This window comes from Triticum urartu, chromosome 2A, assembly GCF_056163025.1.
Source record: "Triticum urartu cultivar PI428250 chromosome 2A, HENAU_Tu73, whole genome shotgun sequence".
Classification (NCBI taxonomy): domain Eukaryota; kingdom Viridiplantae; phylum Streptophyta; class Magnoliopsida; order Poales; family Poaceae; genus Triticum; species Triticum urartu.
In genome coordinates, this window is record NC_141874.1 from 233,936,626 (window position 1) to 233,949,163 (window position 12,538).

Here is a 12,538-nt window from a genome sequence, read left to right on the forward strand (position 1 = left end):
GTCTAAGTACTTATGCCTCTTGCAATATCCATCTTCCCTATTTGGTGTGTACTTACAAACCCAATGCACTCCACAAAAATTGACATGTTTATAGGAGAAATTTTCATCATAACTAGTGCAATCATCATTAGTATCATGGATATTCAAAGAATTCGTACTAACAACATTGCAATCATGCCCATCATTCAAATATTTAGTGCCAAACATTTTATAGATTTCTTCTTCTAGCACTTGAGCACAATTATCCTTTCCATCATACTCACGAAAGATATTAAAAAAGGTGAAGCGTATGAGACAAACTCAATTCCATTTTTTATAGTTTTCTTTTATAAACTAAACTAGTGATAAAACAAGAAACTAAAAGACTCGATTACAAGATCTAAAGATATACCTTCAAGCACTCACCTCCCCAGCAATGGCGCCAGAAAAGAGCTAGATGTCTACTACACAACCTTCTTCTTGTAGACGTTGTTGGGCCTCCAAGTACAGAGGTTTGTAAGACAGTAGCAAATTTCCCTCAAGTGGATGACCTAAGGTTTATCAATCCGTAGGAGGCTTAGGATGAAGATGGTCTCTCTCAAGCAACCCTGCAACCAAATAACAAAGAGTCTCTTGTGTCCCCAACACACCCAATACAATGGTAAATTGTATAGGTGCACTAGTTCGGCGAAGCGATGTTGATACAAGTGCAATATGGATGGCAGATAATGGTTTTTGTAATCTGAAAATATAAAAACAGCAAGGTAACTAATGATAAAAGTGAGCATAAACAGTATTGCAATGTGTTGAAACAAGGCCTAGGGTTCATACTTTCGCTAGTGCAAGTTCCCTCAACAATAATAACATAATTGGATCATATAACTATCCCTCAACATGCAACAAAGAGTCACTCCAAAGTCACTAATAGCGGAGAACAAACGAAGAGATTATGGTAGGGTACGAAACCACCTCAAAGTTATCCTTTCCAATCAATCCGTTGGGCTACTCCTATAAGTGTCACAAACAGCCCTAGAGTTCGTACTAGAATAACACCTTAAGACACAAATCAACCAAAACCCTAATGTCACCTAGATACTCCAATGTCACCTCATGTATCCGTCGGTACGATTATACAATATGCATCACACAATCTTAGATTCATCTATTCAACCAACACTAAGGACCTCAAAGAGTGCCCCAAACTTTCTACCAGAGAATCATGACGAAAACGTGTGCCAACCCCTATGCATAGGTTCATGGGCGGAACCCGCAAGTTGATCACCAAAACATACATCAAGTGAATCACGTGGTATCCCTTTGTCACCACAGATACGCACGGCAAGACATACATCAAGTGTTCTCAAATCTTTAAAGACTCAATCCGATAAGATAACCTGAAAGGGAAAACTCAATCCATTACAAGAGAGTAGAGGGGGAGGAGAAACATAAGATCCAACTATAATAGCAAAGCTCGCGATACATCAAGATCGTGCCAAATCATGAACACGAGAGAGAGAGAGATCAAACACATAGCTACTGGTACATACCCTCAGTCCCGAGGGAGAACTACTCCCTCCTCGTCATGGAGAGCACCGGGATGAGGAAGATGGCCACCGGAGAGGGATTGCCCCTTCCAGCAGGGTGCCGGAACGGGTCTAGATTTGTTATCGGTGGCTACGGAGGCTTCTGGTAGCGGAATTCCCGATCTAATGTTTGTTCTGGAAGTTTTAGGGTACGTGAGTATATATGGGTGCAGGAAGTACATCGGTGGAGCTTCGGGGGCCCCACGAGGCAGGGGGCACGCCATAGGGGGGGCCCACCCTCGTGAGCACCTCCTTGGCTCCTGACGTGGGGTCCAAGTCCATCCGGTAGCTTTCCTTCCAAAAATAACTTCTCCAGTTGATTTCGTTCCGTTTCGACTCCATTTGATATTCCTTTTCTTCGAAACACTGAAATAGGCAAAAAAACAATTCTGGGCTGGGCCTCCGGTTAAGAGGTTAGTCCCAAAAATAATATAGAAGTGGATAATAAAGCCCAATACTGCCTAAAACAGTAGATAACATAGCATGGAGCAATCAAAAATTATAGATACGTTGGAGACATATCAGGGACACAAGAGACTCTTTGTTATTTGGTCGCAGGGTTGTTTGAGAGAGACCATCTTCATCCTATGCCTCCCATGGATTGATAAACCTTAGGTCATCCACTTGAGGGAAATTTTCTACTGTCCTACAAACCTCTGCACTTGGAGGCCCAACAACGTCTACAAGAAGAAGGTTGTGTAGTAGACATCAACCAGCACCTCCATTAGGTGCCACCTCCAGCCGTGATACAAGAAAGCAGGCACAAGCACCACTATCTGCCAAGAGTACACCTGTCGGGCCTGCGCAGAGCTCTTCTTCCATGGCATCAACAGGGCACACAAGTGATATTATTTGTCGTCGTTGTAAGGGAAGAGGACATTTTGCAAGAGAATGCAAATCTCATCGTGTGATGATTGTTACTGAGGATGGTGAGTATGAGTCCACTAGTGACTATGATGAGGAGACTTTGGCTCTTATTACACATGAAGAACACGATGGAGATGATTCTGATCATGAGACGCAATACATGGTTGCTGAAGATGCTGATAGGTATGAATGTTTAGTTTCTCAACGTGTTTTGAGTGTGCAGGTTACACAAGCTAAGAAAAATCAGAGGCATAATTTGTTCCATACAATGGGAGTTGTGAAGGAACGTTCTGTTCGCGTCATCATAGATGGAGGGAGATGCAATAACTTGGCTAGCATGGAGATGGTGGAGAAGCTATCTCTCACCACAAGACCGCATCCACATCCTTACTACATCCAATGGTTCAACAACAGCGGTAAGGTTAAGGTAACATGTACTGTTCGTGTGCATTTTAGTATCTCTACATATGATGATTATGTTGATTGTGATGTGGTACCTATGCAAGCATGTTCCTTATTACTTGGTAGACCATGGAAATTTGATAAAAAATCTGTACACCATGGTAGAAACAATCAGTATACTCCTGTTTATAAGGATAAAAATATTACTTTGCTTCCTATGACTCCTGATTCCATTTTGAAAGATGATATTAATAGAGCTAATAAAGCAAAACAGGAGAAAAGTAAGAGTGAAAATCAGATTGTGGCAAAAGAATTTGAGCAACAAATGAAGCCTAATAATAAACCATCTAGCGTTGCTTCTGAAATTAAATTGAAAAGTGCATGTTTACTTGCCACCAAATCTGATATTGATGATCTAGATTTTAGCAACTCTGTTTGCTATGCTTTTGTGTGAAAATAGGCATTATTTTCATTCGAGGACATGCCTTCCTCTTTGCTCCTACTGTCACTAACATTTTGCAGGAGTTCGCTTACGTCTTTCCACAAGACGTGCCACCGGGATTACCACCTATTCGAGGAATTGAGCATCAAATTGACTTAATTCCTGGTGCATCATTACCCAACCGTGCACCATACCGTACCAATCCAGAGGAGACGAAGGAGATTATGCATCAAGTACAAGAACTGCTCGACAAAGGTTATATACGTGAGTCCCTTAGTCCTTGTGATGTTCCTATCATTTTAGTGCCGAAAAAGGATGGTACGTCGCGTATGTGCGTTGATTGTAGAGGCATTAATAATATTACTATTCGCTATTGTCATCCTATTCCTAGGCTCGATGATATGCTTGATGAATTGAGTGGCTCTACAATATTCTCCAAAGTTGATTTGCATAGTGGATACCATCAAATTCGTATGAAATTGGGAGATGAATGGGAAACAACATTTAAAACTAAGTTTGGATTATATGAGTGGTTAGTCATGCCTTTTGGGTTAACTAATGCACCTAGTACTTTCATGATATTAATGAACGAAGTTTTACGTGCCTTCATTGGACGATTAGTGGTAGTTTACTTTGATGACATATTGATTTATAGCAAATCTTTAGAGGAACATTTGGAACATTTACATGTTGTTTTTATTGCTCTACGTGATGCACGTTTGTTTGGTAACCTTGGAAAGTGCACCTTTTGCACCGACCGAGTATCTTTTCTTGGCTATGTTGTTACTCCACAGGGAATTGAAGTTGATAAAGCCAAGATTGAAGCTATTGAGAGTTGGCCGCAGCCAAAAACAGTCACACAAGTGAGGAGTTTCCTTGGCCTCGCTGGTTTCTATAGGCGTTTTGTGAGAGATTTCAGCACCATTGCTACACCTCTCAACGAGCTTACAAAGAAGGATGTGCCTTTTGTTTGGGGTACCGCACAGGAAGAAGCCTTCACGGTATTGAAAGATAAGTTGACACATGCTCCTTTACTACAACTTCCTGATTTTAGTAAGACTTTTGAGCTTGAATGTGATGCTAGTGGAATTGGATTAGGAGGTGTGTTATTACAAGATGGCAAACCTATTGCATACTTTTCTGAAAAATTGAGTGGGCCTAGTCTGAACTATTCTACTTATGATAAAGAATTATATGCTCGTGTTCGGACCTTAGAAACATGGCAACATTATTTATGGCCCAAAGAATTTGTTATACATTCTGATCATGAATCTTTGAAACACACTAAAAGTCAAGCAAAACTGAACCGTAGACATGCTAAATGGGTTGAATTCATTGAGACTTTCCCTTATGTCATTAAACACAAGAAGGGTAAAGAAAATGTTATTGTTGATGCGTTGTCTTGTCGTTATACTATGCTTTCACAACTTGACTTTAAAATATTTGGTTTGGAGACCATCAAAGATCAATATGTGCATGATGCTGAATTTAAAGATGTATTGCAGAATTGTAAGGAAGGGAGAACTTGGAACAAGTTTGTTATTAACGATGGATTTGTGTTTCGTGCTAACAAGCTATGCATTCCAGCTAGCTCTGTTCGTCTTTTGTTATTGCAGGAGGCGCATGGAGGAGGATTAATGGGACACTTTGGCGTCAAGAAGATAGAGGATATACTTACTACACATTTTTTTGGCCAAAGATGAGACGTGATGTTGAGCTTTTTGTTGCTCGCTGCACTACATGTCAAAAAGCTAAGTCACGACTCAATCCTCATGGTTTATATATGCCTTTGCATGTACCTAGTGTTCCTTGGGAGGATATATCTATGGACTTTGTTTTAGGTTTACCTCGAACAAAGAAGGGGAGGGATAGCATATTTGTTGTTGTGGATATATTCTCGAAAATGGCACACTTTATACCATGTCATAAAAGCGATGATGTTGTTAATGTTGCTGATTTGTTCTTTCGTGAAATTATTCGCTTGCATGGTGTGCCAAATACTATTGTTTCATATCGTGATACTAAATATCTTATCCACGTTTTGAGATGTTTATGGGCTAAGTTGGGGACTAAACTGCTTTTTAGTACTACTTGTCACCCCCAAACTGATGGACAAACTGAAGTAGTGAATAGAACATTGTCTACTATGCTTAGGGCTGTTTTGAAGAAGAATAAGAAAATGTGGGAAGAATGCTTGCCTCATATTGAATTTTCTTATAATAGTTCATTGCATTTTACTACTAAGATGTGCCCTTTTGAAATTGTGGATGGTTTCCTACCTCATGCACCTATTGATTTGTTGCCTCTTCCATCTTTGGAGAAGGTTAATTTTGATGCTAAATAACGTGCTGAATTGATTTTAAAAATGCATGAGTTAACTAAGGAAAACATTGAGCGTATGAATGCTAAATATAAACTTGCTGGAGATAAGGGTAGAAAACATGTTGTGTTTGCACCTGGAGATCTTGTTTGGTTACATTTTCGTAAGGATAGATTTCCTAATTTGCGCAAATCAAAGCTAATGCCCCATGCTGATGGTCCTTTTAAGGTGTTAGAGAAAATAAATGATAATGCATATAAACTTGAGCTGCCTGCAGGTTTTGGGGTTAATCCCACTTTTAACATTGCAGATTTGAAGCCTTATTTGGGTGAGGAAGATGAGCTTCCGTCGAGGACGACTTCATTTCAAGAAGGGGAGGATGATGAGGACATCAATACCATTGTTACACCCACAACCCCTACTGCTATACATACTGGACCAATTACTAGAGCTCACGCACGCCAATTAAATTATCAGGTACTTTCGTTTCTTGGTAATGATTCTAATGTTCATGAGAATATGATGCTGCCTAAATTGGATACATTTGTTTTGCTTACAAATCAAGGGCCTGGCATGGATAAGAGGGATGAACACTGGATCAAAACCAATCATGGAGATGATGGCATGCGCAAGGGGATCAAGAACGGAGTTACAAGTGATGATTTCAGGACTTTGAAGCCACCATAAGGAGTGCATGAAGCCTTGGACGAAATATACAAGATGCCACTTCATAAATTTCATCCAGAGGCTATTCTAGGTGCTGCGTCACCTGATGTCTACTACACAAGATTCTTCTTGTAGACGTTGTTGGGCCTCCAAGTGTAGAGGTTGGTAGGACAGTAGAAAATTTCCCTCAAGTGGATGACCTAAGGTTTATCACTCCGTAGGAGGCGTAGGATGAAGATGGTCTCTCTCAAGCAACCCTGCAACCAAATAACAAAGAGTCTCTTGTGTCCCCAACACACCCAATACAATGGTAAATTGTATAGGTGCACTAGTTCCGCGAAGAGATGGTGATACAAGTGGTATATGGATAGTAGATAAAGGTTTTTGTAATCTTAAAATATAAAAACAGCAAGGTAACTAATGATAAAAGTGAGCACAAACGGTATTGCAATGCGTTGAAACAAGGCCTAGGGTTCATACTTTCACTAGTGCAAGTTCTCTCAACAATAATAACATAATTGGATCACATAACTATCCCTCAACATGCAACAAAGAGTCACTCCAAAGTCACTAATAGCGGAGAACAAACGAAGAGATTATGGTAGGGTATGAAACCACCTTAAAGTTATTCTTTCCAATCAATCCGTTGGGCTATTCCTATAAGTGTCACAAACAGCCCTAGACTTCGTACTAGAATAACACCTTAAGACACAAATCAACCAAAACCCTAATGTCACCTAGATACTCCAATGTCACCTCAAGTATCCATGGGTATGATTATACGATATGCATCACACAATCTCAGATTCATCTATTCAACCAACACATAGAACCTCAAAGAGTTCCCCAAAGTTTCTACCAGAGAGTCAAGACGAAAACGTGTGCCAACCCCTATGCATAGGTTCATGGGAGGAACCCGCAAGTTGATCACCAAAACATACATCAAGTGGATCAATAGAATAACCCATTGTCACCACGATTATCCCACGCAAGACATACATCAAGTGTTCCCAAATCCTTAAAGAATCAATCCGAGAAGATAACTTCAAAGGGAAAACTCAATCCGTTACAAGAGAGTAGAGGGGGAGAAATATCATAAGATCCAACTATAATAGCAAAGCTTGCGATACCTCAAGATCGTACCACCTCAAGAACACAAGAGAGAGATAGAGAGAGAGATCAAACACATAGCTACTGGTACATACCCTCAGCCCCGAGGGTGAACTACTCCCTCCTCGTCATGGAGATCGCCGAGATGATGAAGATGGCCACCGGAGAGGGATTCCCCCCTCCAGTAGGGTGCCGGAACGGGTCTAGATTGGTTTTCGGTGGCTACGGAGGCTTCTGGCGGCGGAACTCCCGATCTATTCTGCTCCCGGATGGTTTTAGGGTATATTGGTATATATATAGGAGGAAGAAGTACGTCAGGGGAGCCACGAGGGGCCCACGAGGGTGGAGGGCGCGCCCAGGGGGTGGGCGCGCCCCCTGCCTCGTGCCTTCCTCGTTGCTTCCCTTACGTACACTCCAAGTCTTCTGGATTGCTTCTGTTCCAAAAATAAGTTTCGTGAAGTTTCAGGTCAATTGGACCCCACTTGTGTAAGTGCATCTAGTGCCACCCCTAGTTGGTTTTGGAGTATTGACGACAAACCTAGTTGAGGGACTAATGTGTTTGTGAGAATTGCAGGATAACACAGGTAGAAGTCCCTCATTAATTCGGTTTTCCTACCAGAGATGACCCCTAAAAATGTATGAAGACATTGAAGTCAAAGGTGGTTTGTGAAGACATTCACATTGAAGACTATGACAAGAGAAGACATCGCATGAAGACTATGGAGCGCGAAGACTTAGATCTTTCGTAGTTCTTTTTCTTCCTTGTTGAGTCATAGGAACCACCGTACTGTTAAGTGGGGTCCAAGAGAACTAGTCAGAATGACTGAAGTGATGCTTAACCAAAATCCTATGTCTTCGAGTGAAGACTATGAGAGCAAATCTTGTTCAGAGTTGGACAAGTCAGCTTTGCTTGTAGCCCAAGTAAAGTTGTCGTGTGTGTTTGAAATCTGACCGTTGGAACATGTGTCAGTTCCTTAGTGACCCAGGGTCATTTTGGACAAATCAGGTCGGGTTGCCTAGTGGCTATAAATAGCCCACCCCCTACAACCATAAACGGTTGGCTGCTCAGAGTTAAAGTACGGCTTTTGTCGTTTGAGAGCAACCCACCTCGAAGCCTTTTGAGAGAGAATTCCTTGAGAGGATAAAGCCCTAACCACCCAGAGCCAAAGAGTGTTAGGCATCACTTAAGTCTTCTTGTCTGTGTGATCTGAAGACTTATTACACTTGAGGACTGTGAATCCTCCAGCCGGTTAGGCGTCGCGTTCTGAGCATCCAAGAGTCATTGTGGATCGCCGGTGAACGAAGTTTGTGAAGGTTTGGAAGTCTACCTTGAAGACTTACCAGAGTGATTGGGCGAGGAGTGGGTGTCCTTAGCTCAAGGGGAATAAGGTGAAGACGAGGTCTCTGAGTTGAATCTTAGCCTCCCTAACCAGACGTACAGTTGTCACAGCAACTGGAACTGGTCCAACAAATCATTGTCTTCAACGAGTCACTGGTTTCATCCTTCCCTTCCCTTTACTTACTGTTGGTCCTAGTGAAGTTATTGTATGATTGCATTATCTTCTGTCTTCACTGAGTGACTGCTTGTTCTGATTGGCTTCACAATATCTTCCTACCTGATCCTTACTGCCTAGCTGCCATTAGTTATTGTGCTTTCACTTCATTGAATACATGACTATGGTTTGCCTAGTGTAGTCTACCTTCCGCTACATGGTAATAGGTTTATTTCTATCGTTTGTCTTTGAAACTTACATGTTTTGAAGACCTTCATAAAAATCGCCTATTCACCCCCCCTAGTCGATCACTAGCACTTTCAATTGGTATCAGAGCAAGATACTCCCTTGTTTTGTGTGATTCGGTTTAACCACCTGGAGTTTTAGCTATGTCGACTGCAGGGATAATTAAAGTCTCCGCTGCGTGCCCCGTCTTCGATGGAACTGAATATCCCTACTGGAAGAATAAGATGCGCATGCATCTTGAAGCCATTGTTGTCGACCTATGGTATGTCGTCAAGAACGGCGTTCCCAAGGCTGGAGAAGGTGTCACTGCCGCTGATGTCAAGAAGTTCGTTCAACTGGACTCTACTGCCAAGAATATCATCTGTGGTCATCTGACCAAAGGATAGTATGGCCGCGTGAGTGCTTTGCAAACATCTAAGGTAGTCTGGGACTGGCTATCCAAGGTCAACGAAGGCGTCTCAACCTAGAGAGATCAGAGAATCAGTGTCCTTTGCAACCTCTTCAACCGCTTCAAGAGAAATGACAATGAGAATGTCCAGCTCACGTTTGATCAACTCACTAACATCACCAATGAGCTTCAAGCCCTCGGCGCTACTGAGATCACCAAGCATGAAGTCGTCAAGACACTACTGAGATCGCTTGACAGTTCGTTTGACACCCTAGCCCTGATGATTCAAGAATGTCCTGATTTCAAGACACTCGATCCGTCTGACATACTTGAGAGGCTCAACACACACGAGTTTCAGCTTTTTGAGAAAAGAGACATCTACGGTCCCAACTATGGGCGAACGTGTGCCTTGAAGGCAAAGGCTGTCTCCTCATCTGAAGAAGAATCTGAAAGCAGTTTTGATGATCCTGAAGACATTGGAAGGGAGCTTTCTATGCTTGTGAAGAAGTTCCAAAAATTCACCAAGAAGAAAAGCCTCAGAAAGTCTTCACGATCAAGCTCAAGGAATGATGAAGCTTCTGCTCATGACTATAAGAAGAGAACATGTCACAAGTACAAGAAACCCGGCCACTACATCTCTGAGTGTCCACAGTGGGACAATGAGAACAAGAAGAAGAAGAGCAAGGAGTATGACTCTGACGACAAGAAGAAGAAGAAGAAGAAATACTCAAAATCTTCTTCCAAGTCTTCCTCCAAGTCTTCATCACACAAGAAGAGATCATCTGGCAAGGCACGTGCGTTTGTTGGCAAGGAAATGGACTCTGAGGATGAGTCCGCTTCTGAGGAGGTGGAGGTGGAGTCTAAGGAGGAGTCCGATTCTGGTGTTGCGAGTCTGGCTACAGCATACGTTGCCAAGTCCATCTTCAACATTGAAGATAATGACTTCATCACCGATACCGATGCAAATGACAAGGACTACTCTGCTCCTTCCTACTGCTTCATGGCACGCGGTGCCAAGGTAAACACACGCACTACTCACTATCAAACATCTAGTGACGATGACTCTGATTGTGGTTCCAAACCCAGCTACAAAACACTTGCTAAAATTGCAACTGAACAATAGAAAGCTATGGAACACATTCAAAAACTGTTAGACAAAAGCGATGATCTGTTAGACGCTGAAATGACTCGATCTCAGTCCTTAATTGAAGACATAAAAAATCTTCACGTTAAGTATGAGGAACTTGAAAGTCGTCATGAAACGCTCCCAACAACTCATGAAAGGCTTCCCTATGATTATCTTCAAAGGAACCAAGATCTTGAGAAATTGAGAGCGGCTCATGAAGATCTTCAAAAGAAAAACGAGTCACTTCGCGCCGAACAGATCAGTTCAGCTCAGGAAGGATTTGAACCACCATGTCTTAAATGCATTGAGCGCGATAACACTACTTCTGTTGCTGAATATTCTACTGCTGCTAGTGTTGCAATATCTTCAACTGTTGATGTGGTAACTAACCCCTCTACTGAGGATACCACTGCTATTGCTGATGAGAATGCTAGGTTGAAGACACTACTTGAAACAGGGATGTACAAAAGTCTCAAAGGGCATCAGACACTATGTGATGTCCTCAAAAGGCAGATCCTGAACCGAAACCCTAGAAAAGAGGGTATTGGGTTCGAAAGGAAAATGAATGCTGATGGCTCTTACTGGAAACCTGAGCAGTACCCCAAAACCACATGGGTTGCTGCAAAGGAACCTTCAGCAGATCCATCCACTCTATCTGGCTTCACTTGTACTAACCCCATTGTTATTGATGAATCCTTTGATGCAAACTATAAACTGTTTAAGAATCAGAATGGTGAAGTGTTTGCCAGGTATATTGGTACTAACTTCAGGAATGGACCGCCTATGAAGAAGATCTGGGTGCCGAAAAGGTGTTTGGAGAATCTTCCTGTGAATGTCATCATGACACCACAGGTGAAGAAGACAAACCCCAGACCACAGGCTTCATATGGTCCAAAGGCTTCATACAGACAGAGGACTCACCTGAGTCACACTAACGCAAATGTTTTGGAGGGAAGCCATACTCAGGCCTATGAATATGAGCGCGGTCCATCAAACCGCCATGTTCATAAGACCAAGAACTATTCTGCTTATTCTTATGAGTACTATTGTCCTCCTGCAAGACTTTTCGCTAGGGCTCCAAAGCCAAAGTTCTCAGATGTTGCACTTAGACTTATTGCTTCGAAGCCACCCCTGAAGATATGGGTGGCTAAGAGACCTTAACTCTCTTTTGCAGGGAAAGGTCTCTAGACGAAAACCAAAATCATCTGATGCTATTGCTGTGGACCTCAAACATCTTGTAGGGCGCAATATCAAATGCCCAAATGGTCTTATTATGTACTTTGTTCCTGAATCACTTGCAACTTGCCCTATCAGTCCTAATCTCGATTTAAGCTTCAATAATCCATTGGTTCGTCAAATGTTTTTGCTTCACAATTCTCTTCGTGAAGCCTATCCCCCTAACTGCACTGTAGGGTACGACACCAGCTGCTTCAGAATGGATTATTGATAGTGGGTGTACAAATCACATGACTGGCAAGCGAAGCCTTCTCATGGACTCAACCTTACGTCCATCTGACAGAAGTCACATCAAATTTGCTGACACTGGTAAAAGCAAGGTATTGGATCTAGGTAGAGTTGCAATCTCAAAGGATCAACACATGGATAAAGTCATGCTTGTTGAATCCCTTGGTTTCAACTTAATGTCTGTCTCAATGCTTTGCGATTTAAACATGATTGTGATGTTTGGAAAATATCGTTGCCTTGTACTAATGGAATCTGACAAGTCTCTAGTGTTTGAAGGGTATCGGAAAGATGATTTGTACGTGGTAGATTTCTCAGCAGGACCACAACTTGCAGTATGTCTTCTAGCAAAAGCTTCTGAATGCTGGCTCTGGCATCGAAGGCTAGGGCATGCTGGCATGAGGAACCTCCACACCCTTGCAAGGAAGAAGCATGTCATAGGCATCGAGGGCGTC